This window comes from Cervus elaphus, chromosome 25, assembly GCF_910594005.1.
Source record: "Cervus elaphus chromosome 25, mCerEla1.1, whole genome shotgun sequence".
Taxonomy (NCBI): Eukaryota; Metazoa; Chordata; class Mammalia; order Artiodactyla; family Cervidae; genus Cervus; species Cervus elaphus.
In genome coordinates this window covers 63,284,600-63,311,987 of record NC_057839.1, presented here as the reverse complement: position 1 = coordinate 63,311,987, position 27,388 = coordinate 63,284,600, and the positions used below count along the sequence as shown (strand labels likewise).

The 27,388-nt window shown below is 45.2% G+C and overlaps 1 long non-coding RNA gene across 1 annotated transcript; it reads right to left on the bottom strand.

Annotated features, from left to right (window-relative positions):
* Positions 1-4,422: 4,422 nt before the first annotated feature.
* Positions 4,423-18,974, bottom strand: LOC122683541. The gene is made up of 4 exons (XR_006337772.1): positions 17,628-18,974; positions 11,531-11,652; positions 9,356-9,548; positions 4,423-4,471 (listed from the first exon to the last, which is right to left on the bottom strand). It is a non-coding gene; the product is annotated as an uncharacterized LOC122683541 (long non-coding RNA).
* Positions 18,975-27,388: the final 8,414 nt, after the last annotated feature.

Sequence of the window (27,388 nt, the reverse complement as noted above, 5' to 3'; positions counted from 1 at the left end):
TAGTGAGGAGTTTTAGTTTGCATTTCATAATCTACAATATTTCTTTAAATAAAATTGTTGTTTAAATATTTAAATTTATGTAAAACATTTAAATCAGGTATTGATTTTGCATATATTTTTTACAAAATGATATCACATTAGAATACGGTATTCTTCATCTGGTTTGATTTGAACATTTGCAAAAATTGTCCTTCCAAAAAACTTTGTTAAGTGAATTTCACACAAATTTTTTTTAAGAGGAAAAAATAAAAGCACCATCTTCAATGACAACAAAATTAAGTCAGGCACCTGGCCATGAGCATGTTGGTAGTCCTATGGTGATACCCATGGCACAAACCCCATTCAGGACCCCACCTCACAGAGGTTCACGCTTGTCTTTCCACACCTCTGCAGCTTCTCTTGACTGTAGAAGCTTTGCAGAGTCTGATTCTGCAAAATATGGCAACTTATATGCGTACAACCCTGCTACACTCCTTCTCACTTCCAAGGGGTTCAAGGATGTAGGAAATCTGTCCTTAAAGAGGTAGCTACAAAGCAAATGGGGAGGGCGTAGGTCCCAAAGAGAAGAGACACATGGACATGTGTAGCTGATTCCCTTCATTGTACAGCAGAGGCTAACACAACACTGCAAAGCAACCATACTCCAATTTAAATAATTAATTAATTAACATCCTCCCTCCTCTCACCAAAGGAAAAAAAGAAAGACAATTGACTAGGAAAAACAAACCAGGATCCTTACTTCAGTATAGAGGAGCTCAAGGTTGTGTTCAACCAAAAAAAAAAAAAGTGAAACTTATTTGTCGTCTAAATATTCAGGGAAAAGCCAGTGGAAAGCTTCACAGAAAGAAGATGCTGCCAGGCTGGCAGGATCCTAGGACCCACCATTTATCACTTCTTGATGATTTACATTTCCAGCCTGCTTTATGATCATTTATGTGCTGCTTGAAACTGGATGTGACAGTGGGTGATTTATTACTTTAAGGAAGGAAGAAAGGCACAAAAAGGTCAGTAAGACTTGCTGAAACCATAGACTGAGAATTAGAACTCAGAACCCTGAGCGGCAAGGTTCTGGGCCCCATTTGCCTTTCAGCAGCCAGGACTGTCTGGTTGGTGGTATTTTTTGGAGCTGGTAGAGCTTTGTCACAGCACAGAACCTGGGGACACCAGCAGTCCATGGGGTATCTCTTCCTTATTTGCCGGCTTTCCCCTCAGCTGACTCATCCTGCAAACCGCTGCTATTCAGTCACTCTGAATTCAGTCGTGTCGACTCTTTGCAACCCCATGGACTGCAGCACGCCAGGCTTCCTGTCCTTCACCATCTCCCAGAGTTTGCTCACACTGATGTCCATTGAGTCGGTGATGCCATCCAACCATCTCATCCTCTGTTGCCCCCTTCTCCTCCTGCCCTCAATCTTTCCTAGAATTCAGGTCTTTTCCAATGAGTCAGCAAACTGACACTAAGACAATTCTTCAACACCTTTTCTGCCAAGTTAGGCACCCACAGGGACTCCCCAGGCCCGGTGCCTCTAGCCCATCCTGACGTCCTCCAGGTGATGGTACGTCCGCCTCTCCTGACTTGGAGAGTGCTCATTCACCTCTGCTCAGCACCCTTCACACAGGTCTGCCCATCTAGCCTTCTCCTGAAACCAGGAGAAACCCCATGGCACTCACTATAGAACCAAGAACCTCATTAAATACTTGAGGAGCTGCTTCTCTCACATGACTGAAAAGTCGTCAGAGTCTCAGCTCCAGCAAGCCCTCAAACAACAGAAAGACAAAACAATCTTCCACCTCTGAAACAGACCTGACAGTTCAGCAGCCTTGATCCCCAACCCGCCTGTGATCAGCTCCATAACCCACCTGTGAGTGCAAACAAGACCTCCCCCCAGCCCAGCCATCCAAGAAGAAAAGGAAGTTTCTGATCTTTTAAACTATATCCAAATAGCTACCCCATGGACAGAGAAGCCTGGTGGGCTACAGTCCACGGGTCGCAAGAGTCGGACCCGACTGAGTGACTAACACACACCCATTGTTTTCCTGCATGTGTGTGCTTAGTCCTTCAGTCATGTCCGACTCTTCTGCGACCCCATGAACTGTAGCCCATAGGCTCCTCTGTCTATGGGATTTCTCAGACAAGAATACTGGAGCAGGTTGCCATTTCCTCTTCGCAAACCAGAGATCAAATCTGTATCTTCTGTGTCTCTGCATTGTAGCAGATTCTTTACTTGCCAAGCCATCGGGGAAGCCCCATTGTTTTCCTAGGGATACCAGAGAGAATGATTACCACCTGAGTGGCTGGAAACAACAGAAATTTTTTTTCGCTTGCAGTCCTGGAGGTCAGAAGTCCAAAATGAAGGTGCCAGCAGGGTTGTGTGCCCGCTAGAGAGTCTGGAAAGATTCTTCTTTGCCCCTTCCTGGAATCTGATGATGTTGTCAGCAGCACTTAGCATCCCTTGGCTCTTAAATGCATCACTCTAGTGTCTGCCCTGGTCATCACATGACCTTCTCCCTGCATAATGAGCACCCACTTTCTCTTATGAGGATCAGCCATTAGATAGCTATACCCCAGCCCTGCTCGAGTATAACCTCATCATAGCTAATTACAAAGACAAAAACTCTATTTCCAAACAAGGTCACCTTCTGAGGCTGCAGGTGGACACGAACTGGGGGAGCAGGCGGGATACTATTCAATCCCATACAGAGGCGAAGGTAAGGGGAAGCAAAATGTTTAGGATTGGGATTGACAGAAAGGTGATTCCAGTTTCTATAACTTCATTTCCAGGACTGATAAGAGCCCCCCAGGAGGACCCCCTGAAATTCTGGGTGACATCTCGGCCTTGGCTGTATCGTCCCTCCGTCCTTTGCTGCCCGGATGAGTGACTGCCTTGGGTCGCTGGCTTCCTTTTCCATCCTGAAGGAATTTCCAGCCCCTGCCTTCCTGCCCACAGTGCTCGGTTTGCAGACAGGTATTAAATCAGATTTTCACCTGGTTCATTACATCTGGGTGATTTTGAGCTACTGGGATTTTCAATTTGAAAGAAAATATTTTGATGTAGCGATGCCCACAGGGCAGCTCTAGGATCAGGACACTCGGAGCATCCTGGGGAGCTGCAGAATGTGGAGTGTGCACAGACATGCCCCCTAAAACCCACCGCTGACTTGCTCATTGGCCCAAGGGGACATGTAGTTGTGTCTAAGAGTTATCATCAGAATTCTGGTGTAAAATGAGAAGCCTCAAAGGAAAGGACGTCTCTCAAATTCTGTGTTGCCTCCCTCTGATTCGGCGCAGCTTGTTATCATGCAAAGTTTACTAAGAGCAAAGAGGCAACACAGGGCCTCGTGTGCAAATCAGGGGCTTTACAACATGATTCACGGTGAGAGCCTTGACTGGCGGGCCCATGCTGCTTCAGAGGTTCCAGCTCTTTTTTACACTAATTGTTCTTAAGAGGATGGGCCACTGCATCTTTCAATCCAAGGATTACTCTGGAGCAGACGCTCACCACTGATGACATGGCATTGCATGTGCACGTGTGTCTCTTCCCGAGCCCACCATCTTTCGATGATGCTGTCCTGGGTCTGACTCCCTCTTTGTCTCTTCCGGCCTTTAACAGAGTTTCTGCCATAGTGCCTTGTGCCCAGAAGGGGTTTAGCAAATGGGGTACAATGAACAGAAGGAATAGGATGTGCTGGTGGGACTGTATTCACAACCAGAAAACCATATTCAGCATACACTGTATGCACAAACAGTAACAAGTGATGTGTTTCCAACAGTGGAGAGGATGCTGAGAAAAGTGGGATGTCACTGAGATGCAGGCTTCTTCTCTCTCTCCTGTCTCTGGCCACCAACTGAGTTGTGCAACCCTCAGCTCTTTCACAGTTTGTAGGGACTCTCCACCAGTGGTTCTGGGGATGCCTACCGGAAGTGAATGCCTGGTGAGAGCCAGAACAAGCCTCAAGCCCAGCTGCCAATGTGAGCAAGGCTAGATGAAAAAGAAGCTAAGCTATGCAGCCAAATAGATGGAGTCCAGACACAGGGCTCAAGGCAGATGGGAGGTAAGCCTGGAAGAACTTAAGAACTGCTCAAGAGCACAGAGAACCCTGCTGTTATGGGTGGAGTAGGGCCCATCCCTTCCAAGTCTATGTGAGGTCCCAGCACCCAGTATCTCAGCATGTGACCTTAATCGGAGACAGGGTTTTTACAGAGGTAATCAAGTTAAAGTGATGTCATTGAAAAGTGAAAGAGTCATTCGCTCAGTTGTGTCCAACTCTTGGAGATCCCATGGGCTTTAGCCCACCAGGCTCCTCTATCCATGGGATTCTCCAGGCAAGAATACTGGAATGGGTTGCCATGCCCTCCTCCAGGGGACCTTCCTGATCCAGGGGTGAATTCATATCTTCTTCATTGCAGGCAGGGCAGATTCTTTACCATCTGAGCCTCCAGGGTGGCACTAATCCAATATGACTGGCATCCCTATAAAAACAGGAAATTTGGACACAGAAACACACAGAGGGGAGATGATGTGAATAGACGGGAAGAAGACAGCCATCTACAAACCCAGCAGAGAAGCCTGGAGTACATCCTTCCCTCACAGCCCTCAGAAGGGACTAACCCTGCAGACACCTTGATGTCAGAGACTGGCCTCCAAAACTGTGGACTGATACTTTTCTGTTGTGTAAGCCCCCCAGTCTGTGATTCTGTTACAGCATCCCAGATAGATTAATACACCTGGGATGACTGTTCCCGTGATTCCTGCTCCACTGTAAGGCACATGAGGTGCTTAAAGGGCCTTTGAAAAATGGGATCCATGTCCCAGAAGCCTCCAACACGCCCTGTGGTGGTGATGTCCTCAGTCTCCATCAGCGATGCTAATTTCAACCACATTTTATCTTAAGACATATGGTGCGGCAAAAACTGCCTGGCAATTTGGCAATATTAACCAAATTTTGTTAAGTGTGACTATTTTTTGATCCAGCAATTCCATGTCCAAGAATCCAGAGAATTTTCCCCCAAAAATACTAACTCAAGGGCTCAAAGACATCTGTATGCGTGTTTCCTGCAGCCATTTTTTTGTCCCTTGCTCACTTTTTCTTGCCTTTTATTTGCAATAATTCAAACACACAGAAAAGTGGCAGGAATGAAAATAGTATATAGAATGCTCATGCACCATTTACCCCGAATCTCTGACTGATAACACTTTGCTTCGTTTGTTTTATCATCTTTAACTCTCTCTCTCTCTGCCTCTCTCAACCCTTTGAACAAAGACTGCTTACATCATAGCCCTTTAATCCTAATTTCTTCTGTGTGTATTTCCTAAATGTAAGGATACTTACTGTCTTACATAATCACAATAGTTATCAATCTCCAGATGGAAACAGTACTTTTATCCAATCTGCTTTTCTTATTTCAGTTTTATCAACTAACCCAAAAATAATGTCTGAGAATTTTTTCCTCCACTACAAAATCCAACCCAACTCAGGTATTGTACTTAGTTACCATGATTCTTTAATATCTTTCAATCTGTAATAGTCCCACAGTCATTCTTTGTCTTTTATGACATTGACACTGTTATGGAATGAATGTTTGTATCCTAAAATTCATTTGTTGAAATCCTGATCCCCAAGGTGATGGTGTTAGGAAGGTGATTACGTCATGAGGGTGGAGCACTCATGAATAAGATTAGTGCCCTGATAAAGAGACTTTATCAGGTCAGAGCCTCCAGGAAAGCAACAGGCTGGGGAGGCCGAGCTCACTTCCCAATAGGGAACCATCAGCCTTTGTCAGGCATAAGCATAGGACACACCCGAAGCTGGGGAGCATCTGGAGAGGGACCCATGAGAGAGGAATGAAACAAGGACCTAAAATACCAAGGTGGGAGGAAAACCCCAGGAAAGCAGCGGCTGCCTGCCTATGACATCTGGCAGCCAGGGTGCCTCTGTTGCAGATCTAAGTAGAAAGAATGAAGCTTGGCAGGGGTCCTTGTAGAGGAATTGTACATAAACGGGCTTGATGTTCCTTTTGAATCCAGATAATGGAACATCTGTGTGGGAGGAGAGAGAGCGAGTAAGGGAGTGAGAGACAAGTGTGTTGGTTTCTGAAGCTGAAGTAACGGAAATTAGAGGCTTAAATGCATTGTTTAGAGTGACACAGTTAAGGGCAGAGTGAAATACATGGTGTAGCTGTTGGGATGGGGAAGAAGGGAGAGCTGAATTCCCCGCCATGTCCCACCCCATCTCTCTCGGCAGAAAGCCAGTAGATGGTGTTCAGAATCAATAAATCAGGAGACAGCCAGGTCAGTGCTTTGTTGAGAGACATGGAGGAACCACCAGGAGACTGAAACACAGAATCCCTTCAAAGCAGTTCTGTTAGAAGCATTCAACTAGGGTGAGGGGGCCAAGCAAAGCGCTGTCCCTTTTCATTACATGGCCCCCTGTACTATTTGGTTTCCTAAGCCTGTGTTTGAAACCCATTTTTATATAGCAAAGGAGATGGAGGGGGAGAGAGAGAGAGAGGGAGCAAGAGGAACCTCATTTACTGCTGGTGGAAACACAAACTGGTAAAGCCACTTTGGAAGACAGTTCGATGGGTTCTTACAAAATTAAATATAATATTACTATACAATTCAGCAATCATGTTCCTTGGTATTTACCCAGAGGAGTGGAATACGTATGCCCACACAAAAACTGGCACACAGATGTTTATGGAAGCCTCATTAATAATTGCCAAAATTAGGAGGCAACAAAGATGTCCCGCAGTAGCTGAATGGATAAATAAATCATGGTATATCCAGGACATATGACTGGATATGTATACGTAGAATGGAATATTATTCATTCCATGAATAATGGACAATGGAATATTATTCAGCACTACAAAGAAATGAGCTATGAAGCCATGAAAACACATAGAGAAATGTTAAATGCATGTTAGTAAATGAAAGAAGCCAATCTGAAAAGGCTAAACACTGTATGATTCCAACTCTATAACATCCTGGAAAAGTCAGGTAAAAAGTGATTGTCAGGAGTTGGGTATTGTGGGGCAATAGGCAGGAATGAGTAGGTAGATCATAGCAGATTTTTAGGGCAGTGAAAATATGGGAAATCTCTTTACCCTCCTCTCAATTTTGCTGCAGACTTAGAACTTCTCTTCAAGTCTTTAAAAATATTTTTAATGTATTATGCTGACAGATTCTAGGGATCAGGAATCAGACAGGACACAATAGGAACAACTTTTTTCTGCTCCAGGATTTCTGGGACCTCCTCTGAGACATCTCAGAGTCTGGGTGTGAGTTAATAACTGGGGACTGAAATCTTCTTGAGATATCTTCACTCATATGTCTCATTCAGTTCAGTTCAGTTGCTCAGTAATGTCCGACTCTTTCCATCTTTGGAAAATACAATCTTTCATAAAACCTCTTCACTTTTCCCATATCCTCTCTTCCAGACTTCTCTGACCCTTAGAGTCATGTCCGACTCTGCAACCCCATGGACTGCAGCACACCAGGCCTCCCTGTCCATCACCAACTTCCGGAGCATGCTCAAACTCATGTCCACTGAGTCAGTGATGCCATCCAACCATCTGTCACCCCCTTCTCCTCCTGCCTTCAATCATTCCTACCATCAGGGTCTTTTCCAATGAGTCATAAGGTGTCTCATGGTTAAGGCAAATTGTTGGCTGAGAACTTGAGCAGACTGTGGACCTTAGTATCTACACATATGGTCTCTCAATGTGGTCTGTCTACCTGGACTCTTCTGGGCTTCCTCACAACATGGCCACCAGGTTCCAAGAGCAAGAGTACCTCAAGAACGGTAGAATCTCATGCACTTTTATGACCGAGCCTTGGAGGTCATAGGATACTCATGCTCATACTGTCCCTAAGTCATGTCTGAATCTTGGCCAGCCCATCAACTGTAACCTGCCAGGCTCCTCTGTCCGTGGGATTTCCCAGGCAAGAATACTGGAGTGGGTTGCCATCACCTTCTCCAGGGGATCTTCCCGACCCAGAGGTCAAACCCACATGCCCTGCATTGGCAGGCAGATTCTTTACCACTGAGCCACCTGAGAAGCCCTTCATATGGTTCTGCTTCTGTCTGAGGCAATTGCAAAGGCCCACCCAAGATCCAGGAGAAGGGGACTGGCCTCCACCTCTCAGTGGAAGACCTTGTGTGATGGGAGATGTTTCCATCTTTGGAAAATACAATTTTCCATAAAACCTCTTCACTTTTTCCATATCCTCTCTTCCAGACTTCCCTGACCCTTAGAAACCTCAAATCCCTCCAACTTGATTACACAAAGCAAGTTATTGCTCCCTTTGTCTCTCCTGGCTACGCCCTAGGAAACATCCCCTTTCACACTACAGTATTTTCCTAAACACCAGAGTATTTTCCTAAATAGTCAGCAGGTGCTCAAATTTAGGTATGATCACGAAATAACCTAGCCAGAAAGAATACCTTCCAAAAGATGGACTGTGTGCCACTCAGGTGTAGAGATATTGTTTCAGTGTAATGGATGGAAGTTACATCTACAAAGCTGTATGAATACTTTACTCCAAGCAGGGGGCAAAAGTAGTCAGTGAGTGAGTGGATAAATAAATGAATGAGTCAAATATGAACTAACAGCCAAGACATGGAAATAACCTCATTACTTGGAATTGAGTGCTTTAATGTTTTTCATTAAAATAGATTCTGTCTGTATTCGTGATATATGTGTGCTTGAAATTCACGGAGAAAATGAGCATTTTAATTACAAAGTGCTGAAATCATTAATAATTTAAAGATCGTCATTCAGCATCCCTTTCTAAGTAAGCAAGTTCACTAAGCTTATAGACAAATCAGACAAGTGCAAGGGCACAGCTAAAGGGCAGGTATAAGAGGAGGGAGGAAGGGACTGGGCCAGTTGTCCCCCTGTGCATGGACACTGAAGAGTTTAACCCAACATACCAAGTGTAAGAGGATGCTGTGGGAGAAGGGGAAGGACTGGGGGGTTCACAGGGTCTTTGACTCCCCGGGGGATCTCAGAGTCTACTAAGAGACCATGGCCACAACCCTTGGTCTAGAGAGCCTCCCCCATCTTACTGCTGAGGGCAGCCTGCCTTCTCTACCTCAATTCCTTTGCCTGCTTTGCCTCAACTCAGAGGAAGTCTCCTCTCCTCAATCCCTGTCAACTAAATCAAACCCACCTGCTGGGACCCCATAAAATGCCACATACCCCCTAGAAGCAAAAAGGCCCCCATCAGCCAGCCAAGTGCTAACTTCACACCTCTGGGCTCCCCTGTCCTCTATACTCTCTGCTACGACAATGACCTTGTTCTCTTGTCTCTAAAGAATCATAAAGGCCCAGCATTCAAGCCACACTTACTTGCTGAGTTGTCTCCATACTGGCTCCATCTCATCCACTCAGAGGCCCCAGGAAGCACTCTGACTGATGGTCTTCATGTCATCGAACTCAGGCCAGAGGGTGGGTGACTTGTTCAAGGCCACGTGACCAGTGCGAAATACAGATGAATCCTGGGGAGCCCACTGGGTCCAGTAATGGCCAATCCCAAGGTCACCTGGAGGGAGAGGAGGTGGGTGGACACGCTGGGGAGGTCAGGCCGGTGACCCTACATGAGGGCTCCTGTTTGGGGTCTAGTGGTTCAATACAGTTATATCTGCCCAGTTAGAGACACAGAGAGTGCGCTCTTTCCAAGAGCAGAATGAGCAATGAAATAAGGTCCACGAGGACCTCTTGAGACCTCACACAGACTGATCAGCCAAGGCAAAGTGCTCACCACAGTTGTCATATATAAAGAGGTTCGTTACACAGTACTTGCACCAAAAAAGTAAGTTTTCCCAATTGGCTTGACTTTAAAAACCACTAGTATGTATCCCGCTATCATACTCTTGAAAAACTAGACACATTCCATCTGTCCCTTCAAAGGAAAAGTAACATTTTTTAAATGGGTATGAAAGAAAGAGCCATGCTATACAGAGAGCTTCTGAATACAGATAAATGGAAATGTCTTCATTATTATAAGACTTTACTGCCCCAAACAAGATAATACATTATCCACTAAGCTCTTCTATCTTAAAACAGAATTTTCTAATCTGTTTAAAAGACTTACAAAAAACTATTTTGAATGGATTTTGATTCCACATGTTTTCAATTGCATAACTGGCAGATGTGATTTTTTTAAATGTTTCACCAAGGACGTGAACTCAATTTCTGGAATTTATTGTAAAATGGAATTTTTATAAATCTTTGCCAAACATCCATTAATACCTTAAACAAGACTTTTCCTTCTTCATGTGATTAAATGATAAAGAGGTGTCCGTCAACTATAAACGAAAATAGATTAACAAAGCTGGCTCTATGGTGAATTGCATATAAATAAGACAAGATCGAATTTTTAAAAAGTCATTGACAAATTTGCAGAAGTTATGGCTTAAGAGCAAAAAATTTAATTATACTCTTTGCCACCGGGAGGGAAGAAAACTATTATGTACATATAAGTTTTCTCTTTTTCCTAGAAATATCTTAATGGAACTTTAAAAATATGACTCCATAATTTTTTCTTCTTCATTGCAATTTTTATTTTTCATTTTTTAAAAATTTACTAACAATCAACAGGCAAAGTTCAATAAAGGAAAAATTTCATTGTCAAGAAAAAAAATGAATCTTGTGGTTTTTTAGTAAGCAAAACCATTTGGATCTACCATTATTTGGAAAATCTCACTCTCAGCTAAGACAACATTAAAACCCTTGTCAAAATAAACTGAACTTGGAATCTAGCCTTCAGATCACTGTATCACAACAAAGTAAACAAGATTTCTTTCATAATGAATATTTGATTATATTACTATTTTTAGAAGTTCTTTTTGCCTTTTCATACTGTTCATGGGGTTCCTGAGGCAAGGATGATGAAGTGGTCTGCCATTCCCATCTCTAGTGGACCACGTTTTGTCAGAACTCTCCACCATGACCCGTCCATCTTTGGTGGCCCTACATGGCATGGCTCATAGCTTCATTGAGTCACACAAGACCGTTGACATGAGTCTGAGCAAACTCCAAGAGATAGTAAAGGACTGGGAAGCCTGCCATGCCGCAGTCCATGGACACAACTTGGCAACTGAACATCAAACAAAGTTCTTAATGTACTCTAATGAGAACAGAAAGAAATGGTCTAGAAAGTTTCATACCATTAATAAACAGGACTACGCTATTCTTAATATTACATATTTTAGCTCACTTTTAATTTCTATTTCATATATTTCACATGCATGTATTGTCAGTGCCCTCCAGGCAAAGCCACCAGAAATATACTTTGAATTTCTGGTAAACAAGTCACATTTATTACTCATTGTGAGGAGAGAGATCATGCACTGTGGAGAACTGGGGAGAGAGGGGGTTGGATGGTCAGGAAGAGGATGTTAGAACCACCTATAGGATTTGGGCTTTGATTTGGTGATCTGGATGAGGATCTAAAGGAGGGGTCCTCTCGAGATAGATGCTCTTAGAGAGGGGGGCAAGCCCACAAGCGGCATCTCAACATACCTTCTCTGAGGAGACGGCCAACTAGAGCGCAGATACAGGCGTAACTGGTAAGACATCAATCACTCCTGCTGTCCAGGAGGGGCCTGGGGCTTCCCAGGTGGCGCTAGTGGTAAACGATCCACCTGCCAATGCAGGAGACAAAAGAGACGCAGTTTCAATCCCTGGGTCGGGAAGATCCCCTGGAGAAGGACATGGCAACCCACTCCAGTATTCTTGCCTGGGGAATCCCAGGGATAGAGGAGTCTGGTGGGTTACAGTCCATGGGGTTGCAAAGAACCAGACACGACTTAGCGACTCCATAACAACAACAACCTCATCACCATGTAGAATCTTTCCATTTGGGATCATAGTACAGCTCTCCTTTTTTTAGGCTACCTTCATGTTCTACTATGAAATTTTATGGATTTGTTCATTTAGGTTTTAACATTTTTCAGGTTTTGCATCAGTTAGAGATGTGTTCACTTGTGAGGCAGACAAAATCTAAACACCAGTGACTATAACAAGTGAGGTTCTCCCTCCCTCTCTCCCCTCTCCTGCCCACCCTCCTTCCTCCTTGCCACCTCTCTCCAGCAAGCCCAAGGCAGTCCTGGGCCAATGCTTTGCCTCAGGAAATCATCAGGGAACAGGTGTTTTTTCCACCATCCCCAGCAGGAGGCTTTCATGCTGTGATCACAAGAAGGCAGCTATACCTCCTAACATCTTGTCTGTCTTCCAGGCAGGAAGAAGGTGACATTCTCGTCTTATCTGGTAAGGAATGCCCTCCCATGTATTTCTGCCTATGTTTCTTGGAGCATGGGACTGTTATCACATGGGCAACCTTAGCTACAAAGCATGCTGGGAGATCAAGTATTTTGTTTTACAGAATATTGCCAACACAAACATAATTTGAGATTGTTTAGTAAAGAAGGAAGGAGACTGGCTATGCCCCTGGCATGGTCTATTCTCAGATACCTAACATACTTCATTGCTATTATGAAGCAGATCATATTTCTTCTATTGTAATCTCTAACTACTTATTGCTAGCTAAACAAAAATTAAAGCTCTTTATATGTTCAGCTTACATTCAGCCTTTCTGCTGAATAAACTAATTTATTGGCCTTCATTGTTCACCAGGTGATTCCTTTGGTTTTTCAACTTGAGCAATTATAACATCTGAACCTAACAGTTTTGTTTCTTCCTTTAAATTTTTTATTTCTTTTCTTGAACTGTAGCTAACACATTATAGGAACATGACTACTTAAATTTTGTTACATCATAAAGTAAGGGGACCCCTATGATTTTCTGGTATATATTCTTTATTATTAGTTCAAGGAGCTTCCTTCTATTCAGTTTTCTCATGATTTACGTGGTGAACGAATATTTATTGTGGGTGGGGAGGGAGGTTAGCATCTATTATGAAAATCATGGAGGTTTGGGGTTTTTTCTTTTAATTTCAGGCAGTTGACCACACTGATAAATATTCTTTGTTGAAGCAACCCTAACTGGCCCAAGGTGTATTGTCCTATTAGTAAACTGTAAAATTCAATTTGCTAATATTTTTATGGCTTCTGCACACACATTCATAAGTGTAATGAGCCTTTGGGGTTTTTTATTCTTTCCTTGTGCAGTTTTGATGTTTTCTACTAACTTCATAAAATGGGTTGGTAAGCATTCTTTTTCTTTATTTTAATATTTTTATATGTGTATTTATTTGACTATACCAGGTCTTCCCTGGGATCACAGAGTCTTAGCCACCGGATGGCTACAGAGTCTTTTTTCCATCTTTTTCTATTCTCTAGAATAGCTTCCCCGAATCTAAGTTATCTTCTCCTTGATTATTTGGTAGAACTCATCTATTGGGGCTTCCCTGGTAGCTCAGAGAGTAAAGAATCTGCCTGCAACTCGGGAGACCTGGGTTTGATCCCTGGGTTAGAAGACCCCTTGAAGGAGGGCATGGCAACCCACTCCAGCATCCTTGCCTAGAGAAGCCCCATGGACAGAGGAGCCTGGCGGGCTACAGTCCCTGGGGTCACAAAGAGTCGGACACGGCTGAGCGCCTAAGCACAGCACACAGCAGATCTTTTAGACAGTATGGACTTGGTTTTGTTGTTCAACTAAGTCATGTCCAACTCTGCAACTCCTCTTGCTTATTGATCTTTGTCCATCATTTCCATTTACGATTGTTTCACTACTTGTTCTTGGGACAATCTTGATTATTTGTATCTTAGGAACTTTTCAATATCAGCTACTTAAAGGATTAGTATAAAGATATTTAATGCTTTAAAATATTTTGAGTCAAAAATATTTACAACTATAGATCTTTTCTTATTTCCTCATGATATTTATTTATATTTTTTCTTTTTTATTGATCATACCTGCCCAAAACTCACTGATTTTCTTAATCACTTTAAATAACTTGCTTCTGTTTGTTGATTAATGCTACTGGACTTTCTAGTTTTCTACTTCATTAATTTCTGCTCTAATCCATATTATTTCCTTCCTTCTACTCTCTTTAGATTTGTTTTGCTGTTCTTTTTTTTTTTTTTACAGCTAAGAAAGCTTAGCTAATTTCTTTTCAATCTTTATTGTTTTCTAATAAATGCATTCCTAGCTCAAAATTCTTCTTTGAGTAACACTGTGGTTTTATCTCACAAGTTTATATGCACAGCTCGGGTAGTCATTTGCTTTTAAGTACTATAACTTTTATTTTGACTTTCTCATTAAAACATGAATTATTTAGAAGATATTTTTTAATCTCCCAATGCATTCAGGGGATGTTCTGTCCATCTTTTTGTGGGTGGTTGCTGTTTTTATTGCACTGCTCCCAAAAGAATGAAGACTCAATGACTTCAACTTGGGAAATTGCACATTTCCTTTGTGGTGTAGGACATGGTCAATTTTAATAAATTTTTCTATATATGTATAAAAAGGAGCACACTTGGATGTAGAGTTAATTCCACTTTTCCAATCCTTGATATTCTAATTAGTTATTCTTTTTCTTAATCTGTTCATTTTTGAGAATTTTGTTTCCTATGGCTGCCATGACAAATTACCACAAACTTAGTAGCTTTAAGGGCTTCCCTGGTGGCTCAGAAAGTAAAGAATCCACCTGCAATGCAGGAGACCCAGGTTTGATCCCTGGGTGGCGAAGATTCCCTGGAGAAGGGAATGGCAACCCAGTCCAGTATCCTTGCCTGGGAAATCCCATGGACAGAGGAACCTGGCGGGCTGCAGTCCACGGGGTCACAAGGAGTCGGACACGACTGAGAGACTAACATTTGCACTAGTAGCTTTAAACAACAGAAATTCTTTTTTCTTTTTAAAAATGTATTTATTTTTAGTTGGAGGATAATTGCTTTACAAAACTGTGTTGGTTTCTGCCATACGTCCACATGAAGACAACAGAAATTTATTCTGTCGCAGTTCTGGACACCAGAAGTCTGACATCAAGGTGTCATCAGGGCCCTGCTTCCTCCCGAGACCCTTAGCGACAATCCATTGTCTAAGGCTCCCAGCTCCTGGGGGCTGCCCACGCTGGCTGGAGGCCACCTCGCTTCAGTCTCTCCCTCCATCTTCACGTCGCCTCCTCCTCTGTGTCTCCGGCTCCCCTCTGCTTCTCTCTTACAAAGACACTTGTGATGGCATTGAGACGGCGCTTAGAGTCCACCTGGGTAATTCAGAAGGATCTCATCTCAAGATTCTTCACTTTATTACACTTACAAAGACTCTTCACGAGTAAGGTGGTATTTAGAGGCTAGAGGAATCAATATGTAAGCATATCTTGGGGCCACAGTTCTCCCCATTACAATAGCAGTGTGTTAAAATCTCTTCAATTCGAGGTTAGTCAATTTCTTTTTCAAAGAAAATATTTGTAAATATTTCAAAGATGTGGCAAGATAATAGCCCTATTGTCAGGTTACTTTAAGCCCTAAGTAGACACTGGAATTTAAGAGGAAAGAAGTCAAATTGATCCATGGACTATTAATTATACAAAAATAAGGCATGTATACTGGGCTTCCCAGGTGGCACCAGTGGTAAAGAACACGCCTGCCAATGCCGGAGACGTAAGAGACACAAGTTCGATTCCTGGCTTGGGAAGATCCCCTGGAGGAGGGCATGGCAACCCACTCCAGTATTCTTGCCTGGAGAATCCCATGGACAGAGGAGCCTGGAGGACTACAGTCCATGGGGTCACAAAGAGTCGGACATGACTGAAGCACCTTAGCACACATGCTTGCAAGCTATGTATACAAAAGCAATAAATTGTTTTTGTATACGATAGGAAGGTATATAAGTCTATCACCAGAAAATCCCTCAGGGTCTTTTAAAAGTAACTACTTCAGGGGCTTTCCTGATGTCTCAGTGATGAAGAACCCGCCTGCCAGTGCAAGGGACATGGGTTTGATCCCTGGTCTGGGAAGGCCGCAAAAGCAGCGGGACAGCGAGGGCCACGTCCCAGACTACTGAAGCCTGTGCCCCACAACAGAGAAACCGCTGCCCTGAGCAGCCTCTGTGCACGGCAACTGCAGAAAGTCCCCAGGCAGCAGTGAAGACCCAGTGCAGCTCTAAATAAAAATAAATGCATCTTTTTTAAAAAACAAAAATAATTCAATTTTTACTTTTTCAATAGGAACTGAAAAGGACTAAACAAATTGAGGAGGTTGACATGGGGGGGGGGGCACTAAAAACAAAAAAAAAGTTGTGGTAGTAGGTGTTTACCGTGTCAAAACTGTTATATTTCTTTGGTGCAACTTCACTTTTGTTAATATGAATTGTCTGTCTCTGTCCTTAACACTTTTCATTTCATGTTCTAATTTATCTGTAGGAATATTGCTACACTATCTTTTCAATTAATTCTAAAACTTTCAGAGTCATTTTGTTTCAGCCTTAATTTTTATTTTATCCTTGCATCATCACAGCTGATAAAGTTGGGCCTCTCTCTGCCATTACAACATATTTTTTCCCTTTGCCCCACTTTCTCTAAGCTCCTTTTGACCCTGTCTTCCCCAAACCTGACTTCTGTTTACCCCTCTGCACACCCGAAGCCTTAGCCTCAGGTGTTTTCAAGTTCCATTACCACTCCCAAGGTAGATTCAGGTTCTGTGAAGAATGCCATCATTCTTGTTTAGTGGCTAAGTCGTGTCTGACTCTTTGTGACCCCATAGACTATAGCCGCCAGGCTCCTCTGTCCATGCGATTCTCCAGGCAAGAATACTGGAATGGGTTTCCATTTCCTTCTCCAGGGGATCTTCTTGACCTGGGGATTGAACCCACATCTGCATTGCAGGCAGATTCCTTACCATGGATGACCAAGGAGGTCCTGAAGAATGCCATAAGTGCCCCCAAAGCGCACAAGTTCTGAGAACTGTGTGAATGACCAGTTAGCTACTTTTCCATTTCGTCGGAACCCCGCCATTATTTCCAAGGCTGCAGCAACAAAGCCTCTGGCTCGATGTTTCAAGTGCACAAACTATTTTAAAATGCATCTGGTCACACTGTTCTTTTGTTTAAAAAAATAATAATACCTTTTAAAACATCCTGTAGACACAGCCAAAAAACACACTTTGAAAGTTAGTTAGGAAAGGGGCGCGATGTTAAGGACAGCCAAAGAAAGGTGAACAAATCCAGTCATTTGAAATTGTTTTGTCGTTCGCTGACTTTTTTTTTTTTAACCAAGCTCAAGCAGAGCTGATTCCGAAAAGGACAGTTACAGAAGGGCACCAGTGTGCCGAGGAGAGACGGCCTCGGAGGCGGGGTGAGACCATCTCTCGGCCACCCGAGCAAATATTCTTGGCTCAATTCAACTGCAGCTGCTGAGCTAGTAAAATCCCCGAAAAGAAGGAACAGGGTGAATAAAGAGACAGCCATGAAAGAAGAAAGCACAGCCAAGAGAATCTCCAGATAAGGCCAAGGCATTAGAGAGAAAAGGAATTTATAACCCAGAGAACAGACTTCGCTGAGGCTTCTCACATTTCTACTATCTGGGCTGGAATCATCCGGGTTCACATAAAAGGATGCTCTGTCCCAGTCATCGTTCATGTGTCTCTAAAAGGCACAAATTCCAGCATAGGCAATTTCAGTGGGAACTGAACGATTTATTTACTGGAGTCTTGCTTACTACTGTTGGATCAGGCGAGAGAAAAGATCTGCTCACAGGGAAAGCAGGGGGCTGGCGTCCTCCCCGTACAACTCCGGAGGGGGTCTCTGCCGGACCCGAAATGAGAGCCGGTTATAAAACCTCGGTGAGGCCAAGGGCAGCGCCGCTCAGTGAAGGAGGCCATAAACCAGATGGAAAGATACCCTTGCCCCATGCTTTCCTGGAACGTAATCCTCAGGTCTGGGGTTTAAATCACTCTATGAGCCAGTTTCCATTTCTGTAAGCAGGTGACCGGGCATCCACGAATTCAGAACTGCCAGAGGAAAAAAAAATCGGTAAGGTGATGAGACCTACCCGGCGTCTTCACCCGGGAGACCAGATGCCTCCAGGGGTGCAGGGAGGGATGGGAAGGACTCAGGGAGGAGGATGGGTCCTGGGAGGGCTGTGGTCCCCACCTGTCACCCCAGCTCCCTGAATGGCCCAGCCAGGACCTTTCTGGGGACCAGTATCCCCAGCTATGAGAACAAAGGGGAGCCCACCTGCGTCATTGCGCATGCGGAGCAGAGCAGCTGCTGCTTGCGATGGCCTGTCCATCCCACCCCTGAAACTCTCAGCCAGAGACAGAAAGGAAGCCAGGTAAGGGCTAGCAGTCTCCACCTTCAAGGAGCAAGAAGCTAAAGCCGCAAGGCGCTGCCCTTCCAGTGTGCTAGGTCCTTCAAACCTCCGTGAGAGGTGACTCCAGGGCACTAGGTTCTTCCAGCACATTCTGCAGTCCTCTATGGGAAGTGAGGCCGTCTCCGAGGGCTCTTCTTCTTTCTACACGTCCACACCCTCCTCCTTCCTGATCCCACCCAGGCAGTCAGGACCCAGGTGTGCTCACCTGCTTCCCAGACTACCCTCTGACTCTGCCTCTCCCGGGGAAGCCGTGACCTCACCCCGACCCCAAGAATCCACCACCCATCTCCCTCCAACGGGACTCATGTCCCTGGAATCGACATCTGTCATTTGGATGACTAGGCAGTCATCCCCTTTCTAACAGAACCGAGACCAGAAGGATCTGGTCTCAAGGTCAACTTAATGACGCTGGCCATGACCCTTTTTCCAAATAAGGTCCCGGTCAGGGGTTCATGGATTAGCATTACCATTGGGGAGGCCACCACTCCCAGTGTTCACCCTGTGCCTGGCACTTTTCTCTATTCAATCTCATCTCCCAACCTGTTTATGGCATACAGACTGCTGTTGTCCCCATTTAACAGATGAGTAAGTCACGTCCCTGAGACAGCATGGAAGGGCAGACCCAGGGTTCAGGTCCCAGCTGCCTGGTCCAGAGCCCACAGCCTTAATCACTGCAGACACCCCAGCCCTGGGGCAACGTGGGGGCCATTCGCTGAGTGCCTTCTCTCCTCACACTGTGTGTGTGTCACGGCCTGTATTCCTCCCAACCAGGGAGGCGCTGGGGGGGTTGTTCTTTGCATTTCATAGGTGAGGAAATAGGACTTTGGGGTTGAAGACTAAAGCCGCACAGCTGATGAGTGGCAACGTTAGGGCTTGAATCCAGGTCCACCTGACAAGGAAGCCGCGCTCACGTCCACTGTGCTCATCAGGGCTTTGTGTGACCACAGGCCAGGCCCCGTGGCTCGGCCTCTGCGGGCCACCGAGGCTGGTGCATCCGCCCAGGTGGGAAGAGGGGTGGAGCAACACCTCTTCTCAACTGCTTGGCCCAGAGTCACACGCTGCTCTTCCCGTTCTCCGCTGGCCAAAACTGGACACGCCCATGGGGGCGTGGGCCACTGGGCAACGGGCCACCCCCTACACGTAGCGGGACTGCTCCCAAAACCTCCCAACTTCTCAGGGTTTGGGCACATGTGGGCACTGGATAACTGTCAGTGAATAAAGGAATGCGTGAATGAACGATGTCAACCAGGGGAAAATGAAGGTGCCTCCACAGCTTGGCCATCAGAGAGTGGGCAGATATAGCCCAAGGCACTGCTAGCTCATATGGCTATTTCCCGCAAATTCTTAAAAGGTGCCCCCTTCTTCAAGATTTCCGTTTATCCAAAAAAAAAAAAAAAATCATCGTAATACACCGATCTTTTTTAGAACAAGACAGTTTAGCGCCATCTGCCACAGTGAAACATCTGCACGCCTGCGGCATGAGTGGCGCCCCCTGGGAACAGGCACTGCTGTGCAGTGCACAACCTGCCCAACTGTACAGAGCAGTTCTGAATCTGAGAGTGAGACTGATGAGCCACAGTGACCAGGCCAGTCAGGAGAGCGGTCCAACTCTGTGAGGGGATGGATCTCCGGAAGGACCTCATGCAGCCAGTATCAACCCCTCATGCTTCAGCTGCTGGTGGAGAAAAGATATTGGGAGTGAAGCACAGGCTTCCTCCACTACGAGAGGGGCAAATGTGTCTAGTTTCCAGACTCTGTGGTCCGAAAATGGGTTGACCAGATGCCCCAAGGAGCAAGCGGACTCATGCTGGTGGGTTGTTAGTCCTGACTGGGCTCTGGTTCCAGGAAGGCAGCCTGGCCAGTGGATGACTCCCACCAAGTGGTACCATATTGGTCTCAAGGGTTTGGTGGATCAGTGGTAAAGAATCTTGACCGCCAGCGTAGGAGACGCAAGAGACACACGTTGATCCCTGGGTCGGGAAGATCCCCTGGTGGAGGGCACGGCAACCCACTTCGGGTATGCTTGCCTGGAATATTCCATGGACAGAGGAGCCTGGCAGTCCACGAGGTCGCAATGCATCAGACACGACTGAGCACCCACACAGGCTGCCAGAATGGTGCTGACGTGCTGATTCTGGAGATTCTTACTCATGTCAGACACAGGGCGCGTTCAGGGCTCTGAGCTCACGAAGGGTCACTGCTGATCCCTGGACTGAAGCCAAGAGCATAGGTCTGTGAATTGGCTTTTGCCCATCTGTGTTCCAACTACAATGCTGTCTCTGGTCCTTAGCACCCAGGGGCAGCTGGGGTGGTGGCAGATGTCCTTTACCCTGGCGGGCAGGAGGGTCACCCCAACTCTCCCACAGTCTCCAGGTCTGTCTCCATGTCTGGCAGTCCTAAGAGGCGGCTGCTCCCATCTCCTAGGACTTTCCATATCATTGCCCCACCCACCATGTGACTTTAAAACATCTTCTCCCACCTCTGTTAACATAGTGACATCACAGTCTTCTGAGTCATTATTTTCCTTATGTTAGTTTTTTTTTTTTTCTGTTTTAGGTTCACAGCAAAAATGGGCTAAAGCTACAGAGCATTGCAGAGGATGAGATGGCTGGATGGCATCATCAACTCAATGTATGTGACTTTGAGCAAACTCTGGGAGATGGTGAAGGACAGGGAAGTCTGATGTGCTGCAGTCCAAGGGGTCACAAAGAGTCGGACATGACTGAGCGACTGAACAACATCAACAGAGCTTTGCAAATACTTCCTGCCCCTCCCCACACACACACACACACAGAGCCTCCTTCGCCATCAGTGTCCATTTGGAAAATTATTACATCCATTGTTATATTTTTTCACAAAGGAAAAATAAAATCAACATTAAAGTACACTTCACAAATGGGTGCAGAAAATTATGAGAACCACGAAGCACTTAGAATAACTCACAGACACACACATGCACAATGGCCGGAATATAACAGTGAGATTTTTATCTACTACTGGGCTCTTGGACAATTCAGGATTTGTCAAGATTCCCAGTTATGTGAGAATACCTTGTGTATTGTCTCTGGGATAACTCAGGAGACTATCTGCAAACCGTCAGGTTGACATTTTTACAGAAATAACAGTAAATTTAGAGGAAATCCTTTATGGCTGTACTTTCCTAGGTGAGTGTAGGATAAGGGACAGATGCTCTTTGAGCCAGGAGACTTTCCTAGGTGAGTGTAGGATAAGGGACAGATGCTCTTTGAGCCAGGAGACCACTCCTCTCCCCCAGCCCGGCCCCTGGGTTGTGGAGTAGAAAGCTGTGAGCGACACTGTGAGAGAGCACATCTCAGCTTGCAGAGACAAGCATCTAAAGAGTTCAAGACACAGAAGATGTGCTGTTCTACCTTAAGCTATAAAATCAGCACATTGAACACGACCACAAAGAAGTTATCATCCAAGCGTTGCTGCATCCTCTGGGGAAGGGTTGCCTTCGTAACCGTCATTGACAAAGCACAGTAACACCTTGAGATTGTCCCTGGAAGCCAGTGTTCCCGGACGGCTGGAGGGACGATGTCCATTGTGTCCAATACAGTGTGGCCAGCCCTCGGTAAGTGCCCCAGGAAACCGCACGGGCAAGATGAAGTGTGTTGTTTCAGTGTAAACAGGTTCCGAAGGGCCATGTGTTGTGTGTGACGGCAAAGTGGGGGGTGTGAAGTGATCAGGAACTGGTCATGAACACGATGAAGTGACGGTCCCTGGACTTGAACAGATAGAGATGATGCCTGGAGAGGAGGAAGCACCTTCACGTGCACTGATTGGAAAAAAAAAAAAGGGTCCTCAGTATCTCTTCTCTACATGATTCTAAACCTTCACTGATAAACCGATACACCTCAATGGACCCATGCATTTTTAAAATATTTATTTCTTTGGCTGTGTCAAGCCCTAGTTGTGGCATGCAGGCTCTTTCACGGCTGTGCACACTCTCGAGCTCTGGTGTGTGGGCTCAGGAGTTGCGAAGTCTGGGCTTATTAGTTGCATGTGGGACCTTAGTTCCCCGCCCAGGAATTGAACCCACGTCCCCTGCATTGCAAGGTGGATTCTTAACCACTGGACCACCAGGGAAGTCCCATCGTGCATTTTTGAACACACGTTTCAATCAAATTGTTAACATGGCCAGAGGCCTCACAAAGACTATTTGCCCCAGATCCCACGCAAGCTAGGGGAGGCCTTGGTGAATACCACAGTAAATACTACCTGATGGGTTTAAGGAAAAGGAATTAATGGGCTCATAGATGAGAGCTGGGAGAAGCCAAGAGCATACATCTTTGGAAAACAGACAATGTGATGATACAAATGAGATTTTTAAAAAATAATAATAAAGAACTGGGGAAAAAAAAAAGAATTATAGCATGCTTTGCATTTAAGAACAGTTTTGTTGTCCCTCCATCTTATATTTTGGACAGAAGAGAAGAAAATCAGTTCTACACCTTGTCAGAAAAAAAAATACATTGAGATTTAGAAAGTATTTACACGACTGGGACATTTTCTACTCCAATAATATATCACCAACCCAGACAACAAAACCAAGAGAGACATTAATAGAGGTTTAAACAAGTGTATCTCTCAGGAAGATCCTTTAATTCCTTTAATTTTACATTAAGATATAAAATTGCTCATTCTAATGGGTTCGTAAATGCCTAGTCCTTCAGAAGCCCCATTGACAAAAACACAACACAGGCAGAGGGAAATATACTATGGTTTCTGCTCCGGCTGTATTTCCGTTTCCTAATAACAATGATGAACTTGAAGCATGGTGTTTGCATACAGATAGGTCTAGATTCCCGTTTTGCTGTGGCTGTACAGTTAAGCATGTCACTGATATGCACTTGCCAGCCTCAAAACACAATTTAAAGACCACTTTATGGAGAGTGGAATTACAGCAACGTGCTTAAAGCATTAGGGCTGAGACTCTTCCCCAAAGTGCTGGCAATAGGGCAAGGTTCTGTGGCACATAAAAGTCAATCACACAGTCCTGAGCTGTTACAGCTCATGGATTCTGACTCTTTTTTAAATTTCTTCATGCCCCCCCCCATCTATGGTACACTGCCACCCCTTCCATTTCCCAGTCCTGCCACTACCCCTCCCTCCACCCAGTGACGGCAATGCACAGGGCCTGGCTTCCAGCAGCTCACAGACTACAGAAGCCACTGGGAGAGAAGCAAGTGCAACACAATGTGAGCCCAAGTGCGCTCCTGTCACCGTGAAAACACAGAGAGAGCCATGTCTGCCAGCTGGCTTCCCAGATGGCTCAGTGGTAAAGTATCTGCCCGCCAATGCAGGAGACTCAGGAGATGGAGGTTCGATCCCTGGGTCAGGAAGATCCCCTGGAGTAGGAAACGGGAACCCACTCCAGCATTCTTGATTGCGAAATTGCACAGAGAGAGCCCACAGTCCATGGGGTCATAAAGAGTTGGACACGACTGAGTGACTGAGCACGAAGCCTTGATGAACACAAATTCAACCAGCAAATGGTGAGATGGGGTATGAGAAACAGCATCCCTAACAGGTACAAAAGCACAGAGGTGTGTTTAAAAACAAAACCAACTCACAAATGCACAGGTTTCTCAGGAAACAGGGGCAGAGAGGCAGGTGGAGTGGCTGCATCGTAAGATGGGAAAGGCGCTGGAAAGTCAGGGCCAGAGGACAAGCATCCTTTACTATGAATCCAGGAGTTCACCGTGCAGGCAACGGAGGGCCACTGAAGAGGCTTTGTGGGTTCTGTGGGTTAGTTGGTTGCTGCTGTTGGTATTGCTTCCTTGCATAGAAAGCAGGGATGGTAAGTGATCTGTGGAGCAGCAACGTAGCGCATGACTGTGTTGGGGATAGAAAAGAGGAAGAAGAGAGGTGAGGGGACCAGCCAAAGGCCACCCCTGTAGTTGGACACCAACCCCAAGTTCTGAGTGGAGGTGATAGACAGAGATCCAGGGCTATGAGTAGTATTTAAGAAAAGCTTTCACCAAGGGCTTGATGTCCAAATGAATGGGAGGAAGAGGAGAGTGAAATATGTCCGCAAGTCTCTACCTTGAGTAAATAAACAAAACCTGTGTGTCTGTTAGTCACTCAGTTGTGTCTGACTCTTTGCAACCCCATGGGCTGTAACCTGCCAGGCTCCTCTGTCCATGGGATTCTCCAGGCAAGAATATTAGAGTGGGTTGCCATTTCCTCCTCCAGGGGATCTTCCTGACCCAGGGATAGAGCCTGAATTTCTTGCATTGACAGGTGGATTCTTTACTGTTGAACCACCAGGGAAGCCCAGACCCAGACTTACAAATTCACAAGGAGAAACACAACTGTGAAGTGGCCTAAACCCTCTGTTTCATGTGGTAATTGCAGTCTCTGCTATGTATAACCTGGGCAGAAAACTTAGGAGTGGTTACTGATGAGCAGGAGGTCAGGCCCTGTGACCTGTGTGGTCTCCTGTGGCGGGGGGCAGAGGCTGGGGGTCTGATGTGCCCCAGTCTCCAGGGCCTCCTACCTGGGCACCCTGACAGGCACCGGGAGCATTTGTCTCGCCCTGGTCTCCTTTCTCTGTTCTCCTCTGGACAAGGTCTCTGTTGTCCCTCCATCAGCTCATTCCCTAAATCCTACCATTTCATACCAGCATCATCCCTGCTCCCTAGTGCCAGCAGAAATGGAGCCCAAACACTGTCCTGAGGCTGTCTGGGGTCAGGCCACATCTCACCCTTCCAGACTCACTTCCTTCAATAGGAACTGCACACGTCTGATGCACCGCGGAGGGTGGTTAGCTGTGGTATCTGCCTCCTGCTCACTCTCAAGCCCAGGGTCCTCTTTTTGGTTGTAGTAGTGATGACTGTCTGCATCAGTTGAGCCCCTTCTCTGAGCAAAGGGCTGCTGAATACCTATTGATCCATCTAGTTTTCAACCCTAGGGCATTATACAAGCCTTTGAATCCAGCCCTGAGCCTGGAGTCTACACTCTCAAAGATTCCACCATCTGGAACTTACACGTCTGTATGGCCCTTCCATGGTCCACATGGAACTATGTGTAATCAACACGTGAATAGTTCAGATTTCTACTGTGAAAAAACATGGATTAGAATCACGAAAGGTGGTGCTAGTGGTAAAGAAACTGTCTGCCAATGCAGGAGATGTAAGAGAGGAGGGTTCGATCCCTGAGTCGGGAAGATCCCCTGGAGTAGGAAATGGCAACCCACTCCAGAATTCTTGCCTGGAGAATCCCATGGACGGAGCAGCCTGGCGGGCTACAGTGTATAGAGGCACAAAGAGCCGGACACAACTGAAGCAACTTAGCACCCACTTGGCATCAAGAGCCTTAAAATTAAATAACTCAGTACTTTTAAACCAGATATCTTCCTTTACAATAAAGTGAGATTGTCAAGACTTCTTGCCTAATTTTAAAATCTGTATTTAATTTACACACATCTCCTGGAGATGTCAGATGGCATTTCTTGTCAAACATCCTGTCATTCAGACCATCTCCAAAGCAGTTTGAATTGACGAGGTTTTACTGTGTGAAGCCATCTCCAGCTGTCACATGGCATCATGCAGGGCTAAGCGTCTTGACTTCAGTTTGCCTTCTTGAGTGTAAAAGCTGGCTCTGCCACAAACTTGCTGAGTGATCTCTTTGTCATTGTTCAGTCACTGAATCGTGTCTGACTCTCTGCGACCCCATGGACTGCAGCACGCCAGGCTTCCCTGTCCCTCACTATCTCCCAGAGTTTGCTCAGATTCACATCCATTGAGTCAGTGAAGCTATTCAACCATAACCTCTCTGCCTCACATTTCTGCATCAATTTCTGCATGGTGATAATCATGACCATCCACCCATCATTGGTGAGGTCAGCTGATAACCTTCGTACAGGGTGGCAGAGAGTAAACACTCAATAAACACCAGCAGTTACTATCCTACACTATGTTTTAAAGACATGATTGGGAATACATGTAAATCCATGGCTGATTCATATCAATGTATGACAAAACCCACTGGAAAAAAAAAATAAATAAAATAAAAAAAAATCATCAAAAAAAAAAAATAAATAAAATAAAGACATGGTTGACTATTTTTTTGTTTTAGAATGGGATGTAAAACTGTATGGCTCAATTCTATTCAAGAAATTCTTGGGAATTTAAATATTAAAATAAGGTCAAATCACATGCTTGTTTTGGATGGATGGCTAATCTCTTTGTTTTCTCCTGCATGGGTCTCTTGAGGACTTTCCTGATAGCTCAGTTGGTAAAGAATCCACCTGCAATGCAGGAGACCCCGGTTCAATTCCTGGGTTGGGAAGATCCGCTGCAGAAGGGACAGGCTACCCACTCTAGTGTTCTTGGCTTCCCTGGTAGCTCAGCTGGTAAAGAATCCACCTGCAATGCAGGAGACCTGGGTTCAATCCCTGGGTTGAGAAGATCCCCTGGAGAAGGGAAAGGCTACCCAGTCCAATATTCTGGCCTGGAGAATTCCCGTGGAGTGTGTAATCCATGGGGTCTCTTGAAAGAGGGAACACCATGCGCCTGTGCCGTTATCAGCAGCGCTGACTCACTGCTAAAAGAGAAGAAGACACGGGACTCTCAATTCCGAATCTTTCAGACAGTCTCACCTTTCTCCAAACACTGTGCCCACATCTTGAGATACTTTAAAATCAGTAAGAATAGATTTGGCAGCAGAAGGTGATCATTCACACATTATCTGAAAACAATAAGGTAAAATATACTTCCCATTCAACTTTCGGGACTCTGTGTATTACAGGTGAGTCTTTATTTTTAGCTAACGTTCCCCTTAGCTAACTTTTAGCTAACCTTTTTTTAGCTAACTTTTCCCTCTTTCTTCCCTTTTTGCTCCAGTTGTTAGCTTCCGAGGGTCAGAGAGAGTTCAGTTGCACAGAGAAGAAAGTACTGAGTGCTGAATAGCTCTGTCAGGCTCCTGTATTTAAGGAGACAGAATTGCATATTACAAGAAAATGATTGTTCTGCTACCTTTTCATTAACAATTTGTCTAAAAGGAGACAGATTTAACTGCTCCTATTGAAACTGGGAAGCAACAAATTGAATGTGTTCCATAAGGATTATGTCATACTTCAAACA